Raw genomic sequence first — 11,351 nt, 5'->3', positions numbered from 1 at the left:
GCAATATTATTGTCGAGGTTATTTATCGAGCAGCGAGCTTGAAAACACGCGGAAGTAATCTGATTGGTCTGTTGTCTCACACTCCTCGTCTCTGATTGGTTACTGGTGATGTAAGAGAATGCGTTGCTCGGCGATGAATAAGGCCATCCCCTGAGCATGCAAGCTGTGTAGTTGCATTGAATGCGGATCGTGTGCATGCACCTGGAACAGAGTCCCAAAGGAAGGGAGGAGGGGGGAGGGGGGAGGTTTCATGAAAGGACCTGTCGGACATTTTATCCGACAAATCTCATTTTAACAGACAGTTACCATACAAACAATGCCCCTCAGTCTATTAAAAATCAGGGAAAGATGTCAGATCTGACACCTTGTCGGATGGAAATGTTTGAAAACGCTCCCCTGTATGGAGGCCGGGGGGGGGGCATTAAAGGGACACTTGCCCCTAAAATAAAAATTATTTGGAGGTTTGTGAATTCTGTTACACGTGCACACGATTGAATTGGATAAACCTATGGCTTAAGAATATTTGAATTGTTCATATAAATCTGTCGACGCAAATTTAGGTTCATGCAGACTATAACGTTTCATAACCTTTCTCCTTTTATCGAGTCGTGATAATTAAAAAAAAGGAATAAATAAACACATCTATTTTTTCCTTCATCATTTTTGGGGGCGAAAGACTAATTTTGGGGATCAATATGTTAATACTAATTATTATTGGAACGAAATACTAAACTGTTTTTACTGAAATAATGATTACTGGTTATTTCTACAGGAATAATCGCATTTCTACTGAATTTAAAGTGTTGTCATCTGCATATGCGGATCCAGGGGGCCCGAAGGGTCCCTCCCCCCCCCCCCCCATATTGGCGGAGCAAAAAAATGGGGAAAAAAGGGAGAAAGGAAATAAGAAGAGGAAAGAAAGGAGGAAAAAAGAGAAAACCTAAGAGGAATGAGAGTGAGACGAGTGACTAGGTCAGGGGAGAGCCCGGTGGGGTCACTCAATATGACTTGGGGACCGCATGACCGTTACCAAAATCGCGGAAAAAGGGGTCAATTTCATGGAACGTCCGCGGACAGACCACTCCTCGAAGTAGTGAAAATAGGGGTGCTCACCGTCCTCGATCTGATGGAAATAGGGGTCAGGAAAAGGGGAAGAAACACGATCACGGGAAGTCCGAAGTAAAATCATGGTCTGACAAAATGCTCCTTCTAACTGATCATGCTCTGTATCTTTATGTGGACAACTTATTTTTACAAAGAAATTCTACTTTTCTTCATTTTCAAGAAAGTTAAAAGTTCTTTTGGATTATTGTATCAGTATGAATTGGTCATCTTTAAGGACTGAGCACTCTCGTGCCTGTGTTGCAGTTTCCTCTAATGAGGAAAGGGTATAAATGCCCTGTCCTTGAAATATGGTAAATAGGGGTAAGTTTGCGAAATGGGCAAAAGTGTCCTTACAATCTTATAATTAGGGGTGTTTCAAGGTACCATTTTACCGCAATTTTGTCCTTGTTTTAAGTAAAAATAGGGGGGTAAATTTCACAAAATGTCCTTGAAATTGACTGCAATAGGGGGTTACTTGCATTTGTGGTAACGGTCATACGCGTCCCCCTCTGCGGGTTAGTGACCCCACCGGGGGAAGAGTTGGAGGCGCGATAGCTCAGTCGGTAGAGCGGGGGTTTCGGATTACGGTGACCCAGGTGCGATTCCCAAGACTATGCGCCAGTGCCCTTTGGTAAGGCATTTATCCTCATTACCAGGTCCCTCGAACATGACCTTAAGCCGTTGGTCCCCTGGTTGCTTGCTCACAGGCATTCGTTTTTTTTTCTTTGCAGTCAGGTTAAAACCTAGGTATATAAAACAAATTTTTAAAATATTTCATGTCACTATATTTTGAAATTTTCACTCGCGCTTCGCGCTCGTATATTGTCCGGTTGATGAGATACATAATACTTTCTCAAAGGCTTGTATAAAGCTTAAAATGTTAAGTTTTGAAGTTAGTATACAAAACATATTTCAGCTCGGACATCAAGCTTTCATTATTTTGTTTGATTTACCAATTGATTTTTTAAAGTGCTCTGTAAAATGTTTGTTTTAAGGTGTGAATATCAACATTTTGCAGCTTGCGCTGTGCGCTTGCATTATTCAATTTGCCAAGTAGGCCTACCTATTGTCTTTGTGTATTCCATAAGATTCTCAATTTCCAGGTGTCTGATTGTAAAAAATGAAGGCTTATGAGCCTGTGCGCTCTCATTTAGATTGGTGAGTTATTAATTCTATAACAAACTAATTAAAATCCCGCATTTATGACAGTTTACAAAAAAAAAATCGGCTCGCGATTTGGTCTCGCATTATTAAATCTTATTCAGGATTACAAAGTGCTTAAAAATCTAGTTTTCAGGCCTCAATGGCAACAAATTCCATTTGGGCTAATTATTATTATTTAGGCTTATCATTAGATTAATAAAATTACGATAACGACATTTTTAGGAATTCTTAAACACTAAATTGTTTCCTTTTCAGAAAGGGATATCGAAAGTTTCATATCGCGCTTAAAAAGAGGAATATGAAGTAAGTCATCATTTCTATATGATGACAAAATGTCCTTTGGCCTAGAATCTCCCGATCCTAGGTCAAAATGATAATAAAATATCAGCTTGCGCTTCGCGCTCGCATCACACCACTGTGCTTTAATTTGTGTTTAAATTGACCCTTTTCATATGGAATATCAAATATTTTCAGCTCGCGCTACGTGCTTGCATGTTTATTAAAAGACGCAAATTGATCTTTATTCATAACGTGCTAAAAGTATCCAGTTTCAGATCAGAATATCAAACATTTTCTACTCACATTATTAATGTAGGAAGATCCCGGTGGGGTCACTCAGCCGCAGAGGGGGACACGTATGACCGTTACCACAAATGCAAGTGACCCCCTATTGCAGTCAATTTCAAGGACATTTTGTGAAATTTACCCCCCTATTTTCACGCAAAACAAGGACAAAATTGCCATAAAATGGTACCTTGAAACACCCCTAATTATAAGATTGTAAGGACACTTTTGCCCATTTCGCAAATTTACCCCTATTTACCGTATTTCAAGGACGGCATTTAACACCCTTTCCTCATTAGAGGAAATTGCAACACAGGCGTCAGAGTGCTCAGTCCTTAAAGATGACCAAGAGCCAAGTCATACTGATACAATAATCCAAAAGAACTTTATTTTTCTTGAAAAATAAGAAAAGTAACGGTAGAATTCTTTGTAAAAATAAATGTAGAGTTGTCCATATAAAGATACAGAGCATGATGTGCGCGCCCTCTGCGGCTGGTGACTTGGTGACGGATTTTACTTCCCGTAATCGTTCTCCCCTTTTTCCTGACCCCTATTTCCATCAGATCGAGGACGGTCGGAGCACCCCTATTTTTACTACTTCGAGGAGTGTTCTGTCCGCGGACGTTCCTTGAAATTGACCCCTTTTCCCGCGATTTTGGTAACGGTCATGCGGTCCCCATGTCATATTGAATGACCCCACCGGGAGGAAGATACCAAATTATAATATACCCATTCTTTTTCATGATTTAAAAAACATGGATAGAGTGTACCGTTTTCAGGTTTGACAGCTATGTTTTTACTTCTCAATACTTTACTTACAATATGCCCACCCCCCCCCCCCCCCACCAAAAAAAAACCGTCTGGTCCAACTTTCAAGGAGAATGATATCTTTGGAACAAGATAGCTTCTGTACAAATAGAAAAAAAAACAGATCAACGAAAATTTGAGAAACACAAAATCGGATAAATAATGAGAAAGTTAAGAGCATTTGAATGTGTGATGTTTTGTTAATGTTTTGTATCTTGTATGTAGCTGAATAAACGTCACTTGCAAACAAATCTCCCCATTACTGTAGTATTTGTACAACGCCTACTTAGCTTGTTGTACGCGATCAAATGGGAGGCTGAATGTCACACATTCGTACCGTTGCACAAAAGACGTACCATCCAAAATGTACCATTGCACGGCTTTAGGAGGTGACGTCACAATGCGATTTCATTGAATAAGATGACAATGCGCGTACAACCCGCTGGCTAAATGCGCAATGCTGTCCAAGATCATGTGCGCTTGTGGGCCCGGCTTGTGGGATTTTGCTTTTCGCTTTCAATATTTTTGCTCCTTTTTCATAGATTACTGGAGGGAAAAACTCTTCTTTTTTCATATTTTCGCTAGATTCCGAGGCGTTGTACAACACAAATAGCGAATATTCTTATTCGTGCAATGGTACGAGATTTCGCATTCGGTGAAAGAAAGAAACGCTCTATTCAACTCGGCTAACGCCTCGTTGAATAGAGCATCTTTCTTTCACCTCATGCGAAATCTCGCACCATCGCACTCATGCCTATTCGCTATTTGTATAATATTTCACTTACACTGCCTATTTTTTCGCATCTACCAGTAGAGCATATTTCTATAGGAGGGCATGTAATACAGGGGCGGTATTCTGAACATTGTCTTTTCTCCATATTTTATCTTATCTCAGAGATATGACAAAATCGATATTCTGGTGGATGTCATATCTTTTGTCACAAAAATTGTCATAAATTTTGTCTCTTCTCTTTAGAGCGCAGCAAAAATACGCGGCTTTAAATGCGCGAAATCCTTTTATACAAGCAAAAGATATGACAAAAGTTATGACAGGGGGTAGCAGTCATAAATTTTGTCATATCTTTTAGTACCACATATCCCGATACCCTGTCAACTGAATGTCAAGCAAATAATTATATTATTTAGATTAGATTGTGGTATTAGTTTCACTCATATTCCATGACAATTTTCAAAATTATTTTTTCATGCTACAATTAGTTAGGCCCTACATATTTATTCCTCCTTTTTTTCTCTGTTTTCTTTACTTTTCTAATTCTCCTCTAAAATCCTTCACAGCTCCCTGTCTCTCTTTATAATGAAGCGCATCAATATACGCGTAGTTGCGCGATGCCAGCAACTGTTTTTGGGATACGCCCTACCTGCCACGGGGCTTTCCTATTGGCTAGAAGGGCTCCAACTGGGAACTAACGATGATTTTGATTGGTTTGCTTCCGAAAAGATGGGTGGGAACTTTGAGAGATATGACAGGGAAAAGACAATGTTCAGAATACTGATTTGTGACAATCATAGCGGTGTCACATCTCGGAGAGAAATGACAAAAGTTATGACAAAAGTTATGACAGAGTTACAGAATACCACCCCAGATTTTTAAAGAATACATCATAGATAAAGAGTTTTTATCACCATAAGAAAAAAGCCAAAAGAGACATTTTGGGGGTATTTTATAGGCTTTATAGTCCATCAAAGGGAAAGTTGTTCACATGTGACATCACACATCCTCGTCGCATTAATAGGATCTCCGTAACATTAGTGATTGCAATATCAAAGCTTATAACTTTCCCATTATTTGTCCACTTTTTCTCAAACTTTTTTTGTTCCTCTTCTTTGATTTTTCTGTTTCGACACAAGCCTACTGTCTTGTTCCAAAGGTTCCATTCCCCTTTGGTAAACGCCAATATCTTGGGCATAAAATTGGATCAGATGCACAGAAATGAGCAATTTTATTGCTTCAAACACAAGCAATTGCAAGCCAAGCAAAAGAAAGATCATGCCTTAGCATTTGTTTTATTTCGTAATTATAACCATTTGCCTCCAGAGTCATTATGGTCATGCGAACTCGACTCACAAAACGAAAACGAATGCAAAATGAAGTGTGGCAGTGCAAAACACCGCTGCTCTCCTGCAACATCTCTTCCCATGCTTCCGTAGACGTGATGTCAAACTATTCCTTGTTTCTAAGTGATAAACAGGGGCGGCCGAACGAAGATGAAGGGGGAGGGAGTCGCGCAGGGGAAAACGGCACATTTTCTTTTGAAAAGGGCACCGATCTTAAAACAAAAAAAAAATATCCACATTAGTGTAATCATGTCCATGGTGTAATGAGCCAAGAGTTTTGAGTGGGCTAGATATATAGTCGTATCACGTAAAATTAACAAGCAGTGGTGAGCAAAATCCTTGACATTTCTATAACGAAAATCCATTTTTGTGATAGATTTTGACATAATATTCAGAAAATAATGTCATATTTCACCTTTTTTTGGGGGGGGGCTGGGGTTGGGAGCAAGATCTCTATACGCCACTGCTTATCTACCCCACTCACATGACATGTCTCATGAAACTTACGGCACGTAAGATTATTCTTACAAGTTTTATTTAGTAACATACAAAAATTAAGAATATTGTTTGATTCAAAGGGGCACTCGTTAACACATGAAACGGGCCCTTCTCAGAATACAGAATGTGTTTGTGAGGGGTATTTTTCTTGGGTAAAAATGGGAAGTGATACCAGAAAGGGAACCTATAAAAAGGGGCACTTATTACGGGTAATTCTCAGGTATGAAAGGCGCACAGAACACGTTCAACGAGTGGCATTTTTCTTGGATAAAAAGGGGCACTGATTCGAGAAAGGGCACTTACAAGAAGGCAAGGGGCACTTGTTCACATCTAAAGCGGAACCTTCTCATGTGAAAGGGGCACGGAACGTACGTTCTTGAGGGGGATGTTTTGGTAAAAATGGGCAGATACGAGAAATGGCACTTTCTATAACATAAAACGGGTCCTCCTCGGGAGATAGGGGCAAAGAACACGTTCAAGAGGGGGGCATTTTTGGTAAAAAAAAATCATAGGAGAAAGAGTACTTTGTGCTCCGACGGAGCTAAAAAAACAAGCAAGAGAAATGTTATACGCTCTTTAGCTATAGCTTAGGGACGCACTATTAAATTTCCAGGGGCGTGAATTCCCCCCCCCCCAAAAAAAAAAAAAAAAAAAAAAACTTGACTCACCACCAGCGTAAAAAAATGGTCCACTGACAAATCATCTGAAAGGTGCAAAAAAAAAACCTTGTCTCAATGGAGAAAGGAAAAACAAATTGCTCAAATAAGAGAGGATTTTTTTTTTGCATCGACCCAAACTTCCAGCCCCCGCCCCCCCCCCCCCAACACTGGGTATCTCATGGTGCGTCCCTGAATCGTCAAGGAATTGCTTGCAGTCGGTAAAGCCCCTTTCACAATTGACGTACGACCTGTTTACGACCGCCTGCAACAGTTTTTTCTTGTTGTTGCACGATCGATCCCTTGGTGTCTTGCGAGCACTCGCAGTCGTTGTAGACGATCGCACGAACTCGAGGTGGTAGGAGGTGGTCGTGACTGGTCGCATCTGAACTTTGAACATGTTCAAAATCCAAACGCGATCAAATACGATTGATTCACTCGCATCAGGTCGTACCATCGGTCGGGCGATCATCGTGTGAGTGTTGTTCAACGTTGTACGACTTGGTGCGAGAGGTGGCACAACTACGTATAGTCGCATTTAGTCGACTGGAGGTCGTACAACACTGGCACATGTGCTAGAGACCTACAGAGACCAGTCTTGCGACTGGGTGCGATAATATAAGACTGTTGCAAGACCGATCGAAATTACGGCTTACAACATTCCACTACCGTTGCATTCGCATGTATGCGACCGTTCAGCCCCTTTCACAATTGACGTCCGACCAGTTTACGACCGGCTGCAACAGTTTTTTCTTGCTGTTGCACGATCGATCTCTAGGTGTCTTGCGAGCACTCGCAGTCGTTGTAGACGGTCGCACGAAGTCGAGGTGGTCGTGACTGGTCACATCTGAACTTTGAACATGTTCAAAATCCAAACGCGATCAAATACGATCGATTCACTCGCATCAGGTCGTATCCGGGGTCGTACCATCGGTCGGGCGATCATCGTGCGAGTGTTGTGCAACGTTGCACGACTTGGTGCGAGAGGTGGCACGACTAAGTTTACTCGACTGGAGGTCGTACAACACTTGCACATGTGCTAGCGACCTACATGTACAGAGACCTGTCTTGCGACTGGGTGCGATAATATATTGGCCATAAGACTGTTGCAAGACCGATCGCAACGGCTTACAACATTGCACTACCGTTTCATTCGCATGTATGCGACCGTTCCCCTCGCAATCCCTCGTGCAACACTCGCATGTGATCGCACGAGCACAATAGGATCATAAGCGACTTACTCGTGCAACGGGTTTTACTGGTTGTTTTTGTTGTACGACAGCTGTTGCAACTGTGAAAGCCTCATTATGAAAGATTTCTGCCTAAATGAGACAGAAAATCGTGTACAACTCTTGAACGCACACACAGGTCACGGAGTGACCCTGAGTGCAAACAGCTGACTGTGTTACAACTTAGGGGTGATACATTTTCACAATAGGGGTGAGGCAAACTCACTGGAGGGACTTTAATTCACTTATAACAAAGAAATGTGTACTACAGTACTCCTGTTGAATGCTCTGATGGAAATTATATGAGTTTCACATTCATTTGAACGGGAGGACAAGATTATTGTATATATCGAGTGCATTATGCATAAATCATATACCATTGCGACCCCTGCCTGGCCGATGGTCCAGGCATGACGATCCTGAGTGACGTCACCGATAGAGACCTCAAATGCCAGGAGAGCCTATTTGATAACTGACTTCATCTAAAAAACAAGTATTGAAGATAACATATACTGGGGAAATGGCTTTCATTTTCATGAAATATACATTCCGTTCCTCAATAAATCTTTAACCCCGTCGTTAACTGCCCATTCATTCTCGAGCAATGGGGGAATGAATACAGAGTGTCTCAAAGTTTGTGTGAAAAAAGGTGCATTTTCCATAGAACTTCTGCCAAAAGCAATGCGTAAGGGAAAGATTAGCCCCAAAACACGAATAGATGAGTTAACCAAATGGGATGAATCATGAAAATCAGTGAAATATAGTTTCTCCTGTACTCATTACTGAATACCCCGACTTGATACGATTAATTTTTCCCCCTCTCCATCAACTTTTAAGAAAAAAGGTGCATATTTTCATAAAAATATTATGTGTTATATCGACGGACGCCCGTGCGTACGAGCAGGAGGAAGTCAAATGTCTCGTATTTTTCATAATGTGTGTGATCTTATGAGATGACTGGCGATTGATGCCTGTTGCAGCATGTCGCACGACCAAAAGGTCGCAAATGGTCGTACGTCAATTGTGAAAGGGGCTTAAAGGGCTTTCACCGTTGCTCTTGCGATCATTACTTATGTTGCACAGAATCGCAACGGTTGTAAGCAGTCGCACCACTAATTGTGAAAGCGGCTTAGCGATTGCTTAAACTTACAAGCAAAGGCATTTGCTCTCTCATTTACATGCATACGGAACCAAGCAAAATCCAAGCAAAAGCCTCAAAAAAGCAATTGATATTTTTTATGCATCGACCCACTATCATAAATACGGAAATATCTGTTTTGCCACTGAGCTATTTATTCTACCCCAGTCTCTCTCATTCTACCCCTCCCCTCTCTCTCCCCCTCCCTCCCCCCTCTCTCTCTCTCTATTCTTTTCTCCCCTTATCTCCATCCCCGGTGTAGCTTTTTTCTCTGTCCTTCTATTTTCGATCCATGATGAGAAGAACAAAAATAAACAGGTATTATACGGATAAATTTATTTTATTTTACTATTTTAAACATGCAGTAAGTTAATGGGTGTGCATCCTACTAAAGCAAGGAAATGAAAATATCTCGACATTATTCTTCCTGTCATATAAAAAAAACATGCAAAGGGTGTCACAGTATGTATAAAATTGACATTGTACGCGTGTTTATGATCATTGGCGGCGGAAGCCAACAAAATTAGGAGGGGTCCACTTGAAATTTTGTGATGGACACAGGTAAAAATTTTGACAAGAAAAAAGAAAAAAAAAGTCATCAAACGAAATTTTCGGGGGGGGGGACCAAACACATTTTATAGGGGGGCGCAGGAAACTAAATTGACAAGCAATCAACAACAAAAAAAAAAGGTTATGAACTAAAACTGAAGCGGGGGATGGGGGACGGGGGACAGATTCCCCCTTAATCATATATGTTTATGATAAGATACCAAAATAGCATTTTCATATAAAATATGAAGAAATGCGCAATGACTATTCATTTTATAATCATAAATGTATTTTTTCTGTCAAGGCTCTATGTCCTTATCCTCCCCCTTTCCAATCCTATCAGTGCTATCACGTTTTGACCTCACAATTGAAATTAAGTTCCATATCTATTCCATAATCAGGACAAATTATTCCAAGTATATCTACCAAAATATGAGCACTAGATCGGATTATTACATTACATTTCATGCATGAAATTACAACAATGATAATAATAACAATACTGATAACAAAAATAATAATGATAATAACAATAATCAAAACAGAAATAATGATTCAAACAATAATTAGCCGCGATGATGATGATAATGATATAAGTTTTCCCGCTTAATTTAATACAGGAGTCACTTTAGTAATGTGCATTTATATTCATGCGTTATCATTTCCCACATTTATAACACATTTATATTTAAAAAAAAAGAAATTGTATGCATCTTGGCTAAATTAGAAATTTGTTAAGCACAAATTTGAAGTGACACAAATTTCTTTTAATGCAGTTTTCATCATAAAAAAACAAATCAATATTGCATCTGTTGCAAAGGGTTTCACGTTTTAATTACAAAGGTTTAAAGACAATCTATATTCTTCCTTTTAACCCGACACTGTTGACTGTGTGGCATTTTCATTAATATTAAATTCTTTTTTGTGTGTGTTCTATCAACTTTATTACAGGTCCCAAGGGCGGATCCCTTATTTTCCCGGGGGATTTGTAAAGGAAAAATTTGACAACCTAAAAAAAGTTCTTCACTACTACATCAAGGTCATTTGGTCCAGGAAAAAATTGACAAGCAAATCATAAATTAAAAAAAAGATGATTATTGTCACTATATGATGATAGTTCCTTTGGAGAAGGTCTTAAGTATCCGGAACCTACTTGGATCCTGCTGATCTTATCCTCTTAAAAGACAAATCCACCCCAACCAGAAGTTTATTTGAATAAAAAGAGAAAAATCCACGGAGCATAACACTGAAAATTTCATCGAAGTCGGATGCAAAACAAGAAAGTTACGACATTTTATAGTTTCGCTTAATTTCACACAACAGTCCTATGCACATCCTGGTCGGTATGCAAATGAGGAGACTGATGACGTCATCCACTCACTATTTCTTTTGTATTTTTTTATGTGAAATATCAAATATTCTAATTTCATTCTCAATGTCAAGTGAAACAACTATTAAGTTGTCCCTAAACATGTGGAATTAGCATTGTTTAATGCTATATTGTTTAGTCAAGTTGGTCCTTATTGTCAAATCTGTAAAAAAAGAAATATTGTATAATTCAAACAA

This window comes from Lytechinus variegatus, chromosome 5 (genome assembly GCF_018143015.1).
Source record: "Lytechinus variegatus isolate NC3 chromosome 5, Lvar_3.0, whole genome shotgun sequence".
Taxonomy (NCBI): domain Eukaryota; kingdom Metazoa; phylum Echinodermata; class Echinoidea; order Temnopleuroida; family Toxopneustidae; genus Lytechinus; species Lytechinus variegatus.
Note: the sequence above shows the minus strand (reverse complement) of the source record.